Genomic DNA, 13,430 nt, shown 5'->3' on the forward strand with positions numbered 1-13,430 from the left:
AGGCCAATGTTAGCAGACGCGTTGAGCCGCAAGAGTTATGTTAACACGCTCATGACCGGAGGATTACCCCAGGAGTTAGCCGACGACCTTCGAGAACTATGCTTGGAGATAGTTCCGAGAGGTTATGTTGCGGCACTAAAAATTCAGTCCACTTTGGTGGGAAAGATCCGAGAAGCCCAGAAGACGGACAAGGAGGTTGCAGAGAAAAAGGAAAGGATGAGTAAAGGAAAGGCTAAAGGATTTTGTGAGGATGAGCACGTAACTTTATGGTTTGAGGATCGTATCTATGTGCCTAATGACCCTGAGATCAGGAAGTTAATTCTTCAGGAGGCTCATGATTTGACTTACTCGATTCACCCAGGCAACACCAAGATGTATCTGGATTGGAAGGAGAGTTTTTGGTGGACAAGAATGAAGAAGGATATTGCAGAGTATATAGCAGTATGCGACGTATGTCAGAGAGTTAAGGCAGAGCATCAGAAACTAGCAGGGTTACTTCAGCCTTTGTCGATACTCGAATGGAAGTGGGATAAACTTGGCATGGATTTCATCACCGGATTACCCAGGACTCGTTCAGGATATGATTCTATCTAGGTTGTAGTTGATCGCTTGACCAAGGTAGCCCATTTCATCCCTGTGAAGACAACTTATACGAGTGCTAAGTTGGCGAAGATATACATGACCAGGATTGTATGTCTGCATGGAGTTCCGAGGACCATCGCATCAGATAGAGGAATATAGTTTACTTCAAAGTTTTTGAATCAGTTGCACGAAACTTTGGGTACCAGGCTAGAGTTTAGTACAGCCTTTCACACGCAGACAGATGGACAGACCGAGAGAGTCAATCAGATTTTGGAGGACATGTTGAGAGCTTGTGCGCTAGATTATGGATCTAGTTGGGACAATAGTTTACCCTATTGAAAGTGCTTTATATCGACTAGAGGGGGGGGGGTGAATAGGCGATTTTTATGAATTCTTCACTGAGGAATTTGCTGGTGAGGAAATTCTAAGTGAAGAACTACTTGCAGCGGAATAAGTAATCAGAAGTAAACATAACAGAACACAAGCATAGTCATCATGATGAAACGAAGACAAGCACAAAGTACAGAAAGCGTAAACATAGGATAACACAAGAAAGAAGACGGACAGATTGAAGAAATTGAACTGAGGAAATTGAGAAAGTCTTCAGTGAAAGTCTTCAAACAAATAAGAACAGGCACACAACAACAGACATGAGGAAATGAAGGAGTTGAGGGAATAGAACCAGTAAGCTCAGTGAGGACAATGATTTGGTAGACCAGTTCCAACTGCTGTCTCAGTTAAACATCTGGTTGGAGCGGCTGATTATTTAAACTCGAGGACATCCAGTCCCGAACACACAGTCCTCACCGTATTCTCCTTGAGGTAAGGTCACACAGACCTCGCACAATCACTCGTGGTAAGTCTTCAGGTGACTTCCAAACCTTCACAAACTCGGTCACTCGGCGATCCACAATTCCTCTTGGATGCTCTAGACCTTGACGCCTAACCATCTGGAAGAAGCACAGTCTTCAAAGGTAACAAGCGTCAGATCCACGCAGGATCAATCTCTTCAGTGATGCTCAATCACTTTGGGTTTGTAGGTGTTGGGTTTGGGTTTTCCTCACTTGATGATTTTCGCTCAAAGTCCCCGGAAGATGGGATGCTCTCAATTGACAAGTGTTAGTTTCTCTCGGAGCAGCCAACCAGCTAGTGGTTGAAAGGGGGCAGCTATTTATAGCCTAGGGAGCAGCCCGACATGATAAGACATAAATGCCCTTGTCTGACATGACCGTTAGGTGGGTAGATATTTTGGAACAGCTGGCGCATAGCACAGCAACAGTCGGAATTTTGACTATCAAATTCATCCGGGCTATCATGTTCCTCACTGTGTAGGCAATTCGCACTTGCGAATTCCGAACTCCTCAGTCAGAACAAATTTCTCAGAGACTAGAAGAACTTCGTCTCTCTCACTGAAGAATATGACTGAACTGTATGAGATTTCCAATGGCTTCACTCGAAGGGATTGGTAGGTGTAGGATTTTGAGTTGAGCATCACATGGAAATTTTTCCTTAGTATTTCCTCGACCCCCTTTAATAGTACGGTGTTTCCTATGACTCAAGAACGAGAAAATGAGACTACGAAAACAAAAGTCTTCATGCTTCATGTTCCTCGAATGATTGCCAAGTCTTCAGGGTCACACCAATTTCTTCACTTTCAAAGTCTTCAGAAAGTCTTCATAAATCCAAAGTCTTCAGTTGAAGAACTTCATTTTTAGGGGTCGACTTTCTCTGTAAATATCAAACTCCTCATAGATTTATAGACCTGTGTACACTTACAAACGCACCAGTCCCTTAACCTATAAGTCTTCAATACACCAAAATCACTATGGGGCGCTAGATGCACTTACAATCTCCCCCTTTTTGGTGATTGATGACAATATAGGTTAAGTTTTCAACAGGGATAAACATATGAAGTGTAAATACTGATATTGAGGAATTGGATTGCAAGATATAAAAGAACTCCCCCTGTAGATCTGCATAGTGAGGAATTTTCTTTTGAAGCAACACACTTGAAGAGTATAATCATGGAGATCTCCCCCCATATCTTGTAATTCATACACGCATTTGATATATAATATGAAGAATTTGAAATGCATGATGAAATATGGTGACTGATGTAATCCAGCATGTGTGCATTGACATTAATGAGGAATAAGCATGCAGAAGAACACAACAAAAGTATCAGGCCACCATAGAGTTTAAGATTACAACTCGATCCGGCAAAGTCATCAGAAGAACGAGAGTTCTAACTTAGCAAAAAAACGCCCATATAGAATAGACCCGCTTGAAGACTAACTCAAATTTCTCCCCCTTTGTCATTGAATGACCAAAAGGGTTGAAACTGAGGACTAACGCCCCTAAAGACTTTCATGATGATGGAGGAGCGCCAGCGTTGTCAGGGTCTTGAGTCGTTGTAGGGCCTGCTGCAGTGTCGTCTAAGTCTTCATACTCGTCTGTGGCGCGTGATGAAGAATATGAGCTGGCCACCAAGGAAGGAACCTTGACCTTCTTGTATTTCTTTGGTGGAGGAGCAGACCAGTCGAAGTCTTCCTTGAAGCCCATTTGCTTCAAATCTTCTTCACCATATAGATGTGACAGAATAGCCCAGGTGCGATCAAACACTTCATGGAGGTAGTAATGGTTTTTCTTCACTGCATTAGGTGTAGAAGTCATGTTGTGAAGAATAGAGCCAAACTGACACTTAACCAACTTGTGGTTTCGATCCACCTTCTGGTGAAGACTTATAAGCAGTTCACGGTCAGTCATCACACGAGGAGCAGTAGCTTGAGGACTTTACTCGGTAGCATTGGCAGCAGAATCATGAGTGGCAGACTCATCATTGGTGGAGTAAGATGCAACTTTGCGGAACTGACCATCCAATGGACGAATGCTTTCATCGATAATGGCTGGTGACTTGCCCTTCTCATCAGATGAGGAAATTGTCTGCTTGAGGACTTCAATAGGGGGCAAGTAGCTGAGGTGATTCTGAAAATCAGTCTTGTAGTTGAGTGAAGGCCTTGTTCTGAGGAATCTCATGATCCATGGCGCGTAAGGCTTTAGCTCAAATGGTGAAAGTGCAACATTCGCCAGAGTCCTCATGAAGAAATCATGATAGTTTATGGGGATGCCATGCAATATGTTGAAAAGCATATTCTTCATCATCCCAATAATTTCTTCATCGGATGAGTCATGGCCTTTGATAGGATTCATGTTCTTCATCAGAATGCGGTAGATGGTTCTTGGCACATAGAGCAATTCCTTCACAAGGAATTTGGTCCTTAGGGCTTGACCAGGCTTCAGCGGCTTCATGAGCACTTGCATATAGTGAGCAGTGAGTTTAGGCTGATCATACAGACAATGAGCACCGTCAGGTGGAGGACTGATTTGCAAAGCACGAAGCAATTCAGAGGCTGGTGCCTTGTAATGAGTGTTTTCAGTCATCCAGTCCAACACCCATGAGTTGACGTCAGCAGCATCACCAGTGATATGCAGAGTTGCGTAGAACTAAAGAATGAGCTCTTCATTCCAATCAACTATGTCAGAGCAGAAGTTGAGCAAGCCTGCATCATGAAGCATGCTGAGGACTTGAGAGAAGCATGACATTGATTCCATGTCCACATGAGGAATACGCTCGTGATCGAAGACTTTGTCCTTGTTGAAAAGCAGTGATGAATAGAAGTTGGCCTGGCTGGCAGTCCAGAAACGCTTCCTTCTAAGACGAGCATTGTCATAGGGTTTGAATTCAGTGAAGAACACGTGCTCGCCGAAGAAATCATCAGCCTTGAATTTTTGCTTCTTGGAGAAGGAATCCTTTGTCTTGGGCTAAGGAGTGTCAGTCAATTGCAGCACCACCTCAGGAATCGCAATCGCAGGTTCCTCAGGCTGAGGAATTTCAGGCTCTTCTGCAGCTTCAGCCTGGTTCTTCATTTCCTCATTGACATTTTCTTCAGCACTAGTGGCTGGAATTTCTTCATGAACACTTGGGGTTGCATGAGGTTCTTCAGATCCCATTTGCACTTCAGTAGCAACAGGGGACTAAGGAATTGCTTGGAGTGGAGCGAACATTGGAGAGTTGGGGTGCTGACTGTCCCAAAATTCATCATTGAGCACGGGAGTGGTACAGCCAATGTCCACATCCTCATCTTCTATTTCTTTAACACCTGCCTCTTCAACAGTGAACTGAGGCATAGGTGAGGAAATGACTGGGGTTGAAGGGATTTCATCCACTTCAATTTCTTCATCCAACTGCTCTGTCGAAGCAGCAGAAGGAGTTTCTTCATCAGATTCATTGGGAATCACATAATCTTCACCAAAAGGAACAAGGTCCTTTGATGGCATGGAGGAGATTGGAATGGCATCAATTGGGTTGTCAATTGAGCTAGTCAGTGGCTTCATCTTCTTCGGAGCTGAAGAATTTGATGAAGTTGATGCCTTCCTTTTCTTCACAGCTGCACGCTCTATAGCCTTGGTCTTCTTTGCATCTGATGCAGATGGAAGGATCAGAGTTGGTGTAGGCACAGGAGGGTGCAGAGGATTTTGGTTCATTTTCCTCAGGCGCAACTGATGCAGTTGCCCTGACTTGTTCACTTTCTTCAGGCGCACCACTAGTGGATGCCCTGGCAATATCTTCAGCGGCTGGAATGGAGTCATCAGCCCTGGCACTCTCAGTTTCTTCAGCAGCCTGATTGTCATCAGCGGTGCTGGCATGTTTTTCAGTAGGCTGAGCAGATGCTTCAGCCTGAGTAACTTCAATGTGCACAGGAGGAGCAACACTTGAAGTGAATTTCTTCGTCAGATTGACGAACCTCACCTTGGCGCCCTTCCAATCAGCATAGTAGCGATCGAATTCATCACTCAATTGCTTGATTTCAGCTTGCAAAGCAATGAGCTGATCAGGGGTGAGAGTGAGGACATTGCCCTTGAGGTAGCGCTATTTCTTGTACTACGCTTTCTTCAAACTTTTGCCTTGTTCAAATTTCCACTTTTCTTCCTCAATGAAGGCAGTCAAAACATGACTCTGACCAGGAGTGAGGTTCATCTCCGGCAAAGGCGTGTTGGGGTCCTTGTGCCATTGGTCAATGTAATCGAGGATCAACTTTGGATCCAACATCAGTGGCACATTGCTGCCTTTGGCTCTAGCGGCCCTGGCTTGCCTGTCTCTGATGATTTCGGCAAGTTCTTCATCATCAAAGGGCACTTGGAAGGCGACCTGCTTCTTGTGAGGACTTGGTCGAAGGCCTCGTCTAGCAGTGGCCTTTTTCTTTAGCAGAGAGGGGCCAGCTGAGGAACTTGCAGATGCTCCTGAGGCAATTGAGATGCCTTGGGTCCTTTGGCACGTGGCGAGATGCACAGGTGCCGAGAATTTGGTCGGAGCAGCTGAAGACTTTGACGGAGGAGCTGAGGACTTTGAAGGAGCAGTATGAGGAATTTGCCGTGAGGGCCTTGAAGAATCTGCCCTTGAGGGCATTGCAGAGGAGCTTGGCCGTGAGGGCATTAAAGGAGAAGCGCTTGACTTATGCGCATGCTTCTTATGCATTGCCTTCTTTGGCTGACTAGCAGAGGCCTCAGCAGAGGCAGCAGCAGAGTCTGTATTGAATTTCTTCACTGCTTGCTTGGCCAGTTTGGCCTGGCGCTTTGCCCATTCATCAGCATAGTCCTCACCACGCTTGAGGCTGGTGGGATCTGCCTCTTAGCCTGGTGCCAATGGAGGTCTTGAGCATGGAGGGTTGAGCGCAAATTTCTTCATATACTTGGGAGTAACATACCTATACTCCCTCCATTCTCGTGCCCATCTCCTCTCTATCCGTTGTATGTGCACCTTGCACTGATTCTTGTCCTCCTTGCCAAACTTGGCCTCATCAGGAGTGCAGTATCCAGCATAAATGTCCTCATGGATTTCAAACGCAGTATTGACCTCAGGCCTCTTTCCTCCCTTCCGTGGCTTCTTATCAGCCATTTTCTTCAGCTGAGGAATATGAACAACTGAAATTTCTGAAGAGGTGTGCAACTTTTCTTCGAGGAATGCTGCAAAAGAGTTAAGTTGATGAGAACCTAGTCATTCAGCAGCGGACATTTGTACCTGTGAACAGAGTATAGTTGCCAGGAATTTGGAGAGATCATATGCGTTCTCAGAAGGTTTTTCACTAAGCGTTCTTTGTCTTAGGTTCAAGAGTTGTATAGATTGAAAATCCAGACAACTGAGGAATCTTGAAGAAAATCATTTCTTAGAGAAACGAATCAAGAACCGTTAACATGTGAGGTGTTCATGTGTGTGAAGATTTGAAGAATAAACACTTTTGAAGATTTTCAAGAAAACTTGAGAATCAAAGAGGGCAGTAAAAGTAACTTTTAATTACTCGAAGTGAAGAACTCGACGAACTGGGAAGAGTAGATGTGAAGTTCATCAAGTCAGATCTTCCACGCCCTAACTCAGCAGAGGAAGACGGCTACGGCGGCGACGGAGTGAAGAAATCCGCAACCGGCGCGAGTACGACGACAACGAGGTCGATGCAGTGAAGCTCTTCCTCACCGGCGATGATGAAGTAGAGGCAGCGCTAGGGTTTCGGGAAGCTCGAGCGGGAGTGAGAGAGAGCGAGGTGAAAGTGAAGTGAGGAAGAGGTAGGGGTATTTATAGAGGGGGTGAATAACTGTACGCCCGAGGAAATCGGACGAACGTGCCCCTGGCCCTTCTCATCCGCTTGACATGTGTCACCCATGTACTGAGAGGTGGCGATCGTGTAGGATCGTTGTTGAATAGATAAGTATTGTCATGAGAAGTGGAACGGTTTGAGCGGCAAAGCCGAAAATTTAGATAAGATAAGTTTAAAAATTCCGTTCGCAATTTCTTCAGCTGTCAACGACACATCGAAGATTTTGAACGAGTTTCAATTAGAACGAGGGGGAAGGGTCTGATCACATTCACTTTGCAGATGAAATCAACTTGAAGAATTAGCAATAAGTGAATGCTGTAGAGGACACATAAAACTCATATATACATACATACACACACACATATATATATATATATATATATATATATATATATATATATATATATATATATATACCATAATTCAAGTGAAGAACAACACCGCAAAGAGTGAAGACAATGCAAAGTTGAAGAATTTGAAAAACTGAGGAATTTCAAAAACGAAGAAAAACTCAAATTGAAGATTTTCAACTTTGGGTGGTGGCGTAACCCACCGTATAAGAAAGCTCATTTCAGACACCATGTACAATTGTCGTAGGGCTCTGAGAATCAATTTCTTCATTAATTTCTTCACACTTAGAGGGTTAGTCTTCATTGATTGAAGAAACACGTTACTTTGTGTGTTGCGCATCTAAGTCATCAAGTCAGCATAAGTGTTAGGATGTGTGTCCATTTCAGAGAACATTCAAAGATTCTAGGATATTTAGCTCACACCGCAACTTGCTAAATCTCTTCTCATCCAAGGGCTTAGTGAAGATATCGGCCAGTTGATCTTCAGTGCTGACGTGGTCGATGGAGATGTTGCCCTTCAACACATGATCACGAAGAAAATGATGACGAATCTGGATGTGCTTGTTCTTCGAGTGCTGAACTGGGTTATGAGCAACCTTGATAGCACTCTCATTGTCACAGTAGAGAGGAACATTCTTCACGTTGACGCCATAGTCCTTGAGTGTTTGATTCATCCATAGTAGTTGAGCACAGCACGATCCAGCAGCAATGTACTTAGCTTCTGCAGTGGAGAGTGATATGCAGTTCTGTTTCTTCGAGGACCAACAGACCAAAGATCGTCCGAGGAAATGACATGTGCCTGATGTTGACTTGCGGTCCACGCGATCGCCAGCATAGTCAGAGTCTGAATATCCAATGAGATCAAAAGAGGAGCCCTTGGGATACCATAATCCAAGTGTTGGTGTGTGAGCTAAGTATCGAAGAATATGCTTCACAGCCTTATGGTGTGATTCCTTCGGTGTAGCTTGAAATCGGGCACACATGCAAACACTAAGCATAATATCCGGCCTAGATGCACATAGGTACAATAAAGAGCCAATCATGGAGCGGTATACCTTTTGATCGAAGTCTTGATCATTTTCATCAGTGCACAGATGGCCATTTGTGGGCATTGGAATTTTGACCCCTTTGCCATCTTGCATGCCGAATTTCCTCAGTACGTCCTTGAGGTATTTCTCCTGAGATATGAATATCCCATTGCGCTGTTGATGAATTTGAAGACCTAAAAAGAATTTCAATTCTCCCATCATAGACATTTGATATTCTTCACTCATCATATAGGCAAATTCACCACTATATCGTTGGTCAGTACAGCCAAAAATGATATCATCAACATATATTTGGCACACAAACAATTCATCATCATAAGATTTAGTGAAAAGAGTTGGGTCGAGTGAACCGGGTTTGAAGCCTTTCTTCATGAGGAATTCCTTCAAAGTATCATACCATGCTCGAGGGGCTTGCTTGAGGCCATACAGGGCCTTGTTGAGTTTGAAGACTTTGTCAGGATTCTTTGGATCTTCAAAACCTGCGGGTTGAGCAACATATACTTCTTCCTCAAGCTTACCATTGAGGAATGCACTTTTCACATCCATTTGTTGTAAGATAATATCATGATGGTTAGCATAAGCAAGTAATATGCGAATAGCCTCAAGTCTGGCAATAGGTGCAAAGGTTTCATCGAAGTCAATTCCTTCAACCTGTGTGTAGCCTTGAGCTACAAGTCGTGCCTTATTCCTCACCACAAGGCCATTTTCATCTTGCTTGTTGCGGTAGATCCACTTTGTGCCAACAGTGCTTGCGAGGATCTGGACGTTTGACCAGTTCCCAGACGTTGTTGAGCTCGAACTGATGTAATTCTTCTTGCATAGCTTGAATCCACTCAGGCTCCAGAAATGCTTCATCTACCTTAGTGGGCTCTGTGATAGAGGAAAAATCAAAGTGCCCACAAAAGTTAGACAAATGTGAAGCTTTTGAGCGTGTGAGAGGACCTGGTGCTTCAATGTCATCGATGATCTTCTCGATTTGCACTTCGTTTGCAATACGAGGATGAGCCAGTTGTCTTCGAGGAATTTGATCTGCATTTACTTCAGGAGCATTTTCCTCAGCACCATTTTCTTGAGGTGCGCCAGCTCGACGTTCATCACGTTCTGGAATGAATTCTTCAGCAGATTCTTCAGTGGGAATGACATCCTCAGTGGCTTTGAACTTGATAGAATCCTCAGGTGCTGGTTCATCTATCACAGAAGGTAGGTGCTCTCTTTGCGAGCCATTAGATTCATCGAACCGCACATCTACAGTTTCAACAACCTTGTGAAGAACGTAGTTGAAGACTTTGTAGGTGTGTGAGTCCTTTCCGTAACCAAGCAAGAAGCCCTCATGTGCTTTCGGTGCAAATTTAGATGTGTGATGAGGATCTCTAATCCAACATTTAGCACCAAAGACTTTGAAGTAACTCACATTGGGTTTCTTGTCAGTGAGAAGTTCATAGGCAGTCTTCTTGAAGAGTTTGTGAAGATATACTCTGTTGATGATGTGGCACGCGGTATCAATTGCCTCACTCCAGAAACGACGAGGCGTCTTGTATTCATCAAGCATAATGCAAGCCATCTCAACAAGAGTTCTGTTTTGCGCTCCACAATGCCATTCTGTTAAGGAGTGTAAGGAGCAGATAACTCATGAGTAATACCAAGTTCATCAAGATAGTCATCAAGATCGGAATTCTTGAACTCAGTCCCATTGTCACTCCTGATGTGCTTGATCTTCACACCAAAGTTGGTTGAAGCCCTCGAGGAAAATCGTTTGAAGACTTCCTGCACCTCATGTTTGTAAGTGACAATGTGTACCCATGTGTAACGAGAATAATCATCAACAATAACAAAGCCATATAGAGAAGCATCATTTGTAACAGCAGAATAATGATTAGGACCAAAGAGATCCATGTGAAGCAATTCAAATGGTCGAGTGGTAGTCATGATAGTCTTTGCCGGATGCTTGGCCTTTGTCATCTTTCCAGCTTCACAGGCTCCGCATAAGTGATCCTTGAGGAATTTGACATTCTCAATGCCAATGACATGCTTCTTCTTCGCGAGCATGTGCAGATTCCTCATGCCAGCATGACCAAGTCGTTGATGCCATAGCCAGCCTTCTGAAGCTTTTGCAAGTAAGCATACATCCGGTTGTGGTCCTGTAGAGAAATCAACAATGTACAAGTCTCCTCTCCTAAAGCCTTCGAAGACTTTCGAATTGTCAGCTTCGATGATCAGAACACAACGATACTTGCCAAAGACAACAACCATATCAAGATCACAAAGCACTAAGACAGACATGAGGTTGTATCCTAAGGACTCGACAAGCATGACTTTGTCCATGTGTATGTCCTTAGAGATCGCAACCTTACCTAGACCAAACACCTGACTTTTGCCTTTGTCAGCGAAGATCATATGCTTCAGATGTGACGGTGATAAAGGAGCATCCATCAATAGATTCTTGTCACCCGTCATGTGATTTGTACATCCACTATCGAGGACCCACTCATTGGCTTTGGGTTGTTCATCTTGCAGATGAATTAGTGCAACTTACGAACTCATATACTTCATTAGTGAAGAATATGACATCAATATCATCAGATCAATTTCTTCGAGCAATTTGAACAGATAAACAGTATGAGGACATGTGAAATGAAAGTTCATTTCATCATGATTAGCCTGTGTCCTATTAGGCATTGTTCAGGTCTCCAGCAAATTCTTTAGACGTTTTGAGCACGTCTGGAGACCTGACCCTGCATAAGAGATTAGTTCTTTTTCTTCACCACCCACATCTGAAGGGGTGGCAAAGAATTCATCACTCTGCCAGCACCATATGAGAAAGGTGGCATAGACGCCAGTCCACTTCGTTTCACATAAGAGGGGTTAGGGTAAGCATATGAATAAGCAGAGAAATTCTTCGAGGACTTATGAACATAATGATTTGAAGAGTAATGCTCATATTCATAGCCTTAGCTCTACCCTGCGAAACAGAGGGGTTAGCACGATGATGATCATATGAGGACTTTGATCCTTTTGAGGAATTTGATCCATGTGAGGAATTTGGTCCGTATGAGGACTTGGATCGATATGAAGAATTTGGTTCATATGAAGAATTTGATCTGTAGTTCCTATTCTTCACAGGTGGTGTCATGAGGACATTCACCTGAAGACTTTCAAGGCAACTTTTGGGAACCCAGATTTTCTTCATAGGGGAACCCTTCCTGCAGTTAGTGCCAACATATCTAGCAAATACTTAACCATTCTGATTTTTGAACAGTTTATAGTTGGAGTCAAATGACTCATCAGAAGAATGAGGAGATTCACATGTAAAGCCAGATAAGTTGCATGGATCAACTGGAGGTCCCTTTGCAGCAACCCATGAGGTTTTGGGGTACTGCTCAGGCTTCGAATATGTTCCATCAGCATTGAGTTTCCTCTCAAAGGCAATACCCTCTTTCCTAGGGTTTCTATTGAGGATCTGCTTTTTGAGCAGATCACAAAGAGTCTGATGCCCTTTGAGGCTTTTGTACATGCCTGTCATGTACAATTCCTTCAGCCCTGCATCATCAGTGATACTTGCATTGTCCTCAGATGAGGAATTAGTGATAGCAGAGACAGATGAAGAATTTGCAGCATTAGAAGCATTTGAACATTCAGGAGAAGAATTAGAAGTTTCACGTTCAATGCACTTCAGACATGGAGGAACAAATTCTTCCTGAGTAGCGCTGATCTATTGAGCAAGTAATGAATCACGCTCCTTCTGAAGATCTTCATAATCCACTCTTAGCTTTTCAGAATCTTGCTTTCTTTGAAGAGATTCTGAAGAAAGCTTCTCGTATCAGATAAGAGAGTGTTATGATGATCTTAAAGGGCGTCAAACTTGGACTGAAGTCTCTGAAGAGTCTCAGCCAATGCTTTTGACTGATCCATTTCTTCACCCAACATATCATTGCTCTTATTTAGCATGTATTGAACTTTTTCCAAAGCTCTTTGTTGTTTAGTGGCAAGGGAAGCAAGTTTGACATAGCTGGGGCCAAATTCATCATCTGATTCATCATCACTAGACTCGGAAAGGTAGCATTCAGTTACCTTGGCACCCTCTGCCATAAGGCACGGTGAAGAGGATGACGATTCAGGTGCGAAAGTCATCTCCTTGAGAGAATCCTTGTAATCCACAAACCAAGGATCATGACGAGTACAATGACCTTCCTAGACCTTAGAGAGCCGGTCCTAGATTAGCTTCACGTGATTGAGGTGCATGACGTTCCTGAACTGATTTTGGGACAGACAGGAGCAGATGACATCCTTCGTTGTGAGGTTGTGTAGGGTGTACTTGCGAATGTCATCAGCCTCCGCCATCTTGCATAGATCGGTAAGACCAATCTCAGTGACGGTCCACAGTTCGCTGTCCATAGCCATGAGTCACTTCTTCATCATGGCCTTCCACCGAGGATACTCATGACCGTCAAAGATGGGGCAGGATACGTTCCTCAATCCTGCAGTTGACATAACTAAAACTCCAGGCAGTTAAACCAAAATCACACAGAACAAGGGAGTACCTTGCTCTGATACCAATTGAAAGTGCGTTAGATCGACTAGAGGGGGGGAGGGTGAATAGGCGATTTTTATGAATTCTTCACTGAGGAATTTGCTGGTGAGGAAATTCCAAAGTGAAGAACTACTTGCAGCGGAATAAGTACTCAGAAGTAAACATAACAGAACACAAGCATAGTCATCATGATGAAATGAAGACAAGCACAGAGTACAGAAAGCGTAAACATAGGATAACACAAGAAAGAAGACGGACAGACTAAAGAAAT

Source organism: Triticum dicoccoides, chromosome 5B, assembly GCF_002162155.2.
Source record: "Triticum dicoccoides isolate Atlit2015 ecotype Zavitan chromosome 5B, WEW_v2.0, whole genome shotgun sequence".
NCBI lineage: Eukaryota > Viridiplantae > Streptophyta > Magnoliopsida > Poales > Poaceae > Triticum > Triticum dicoccoides.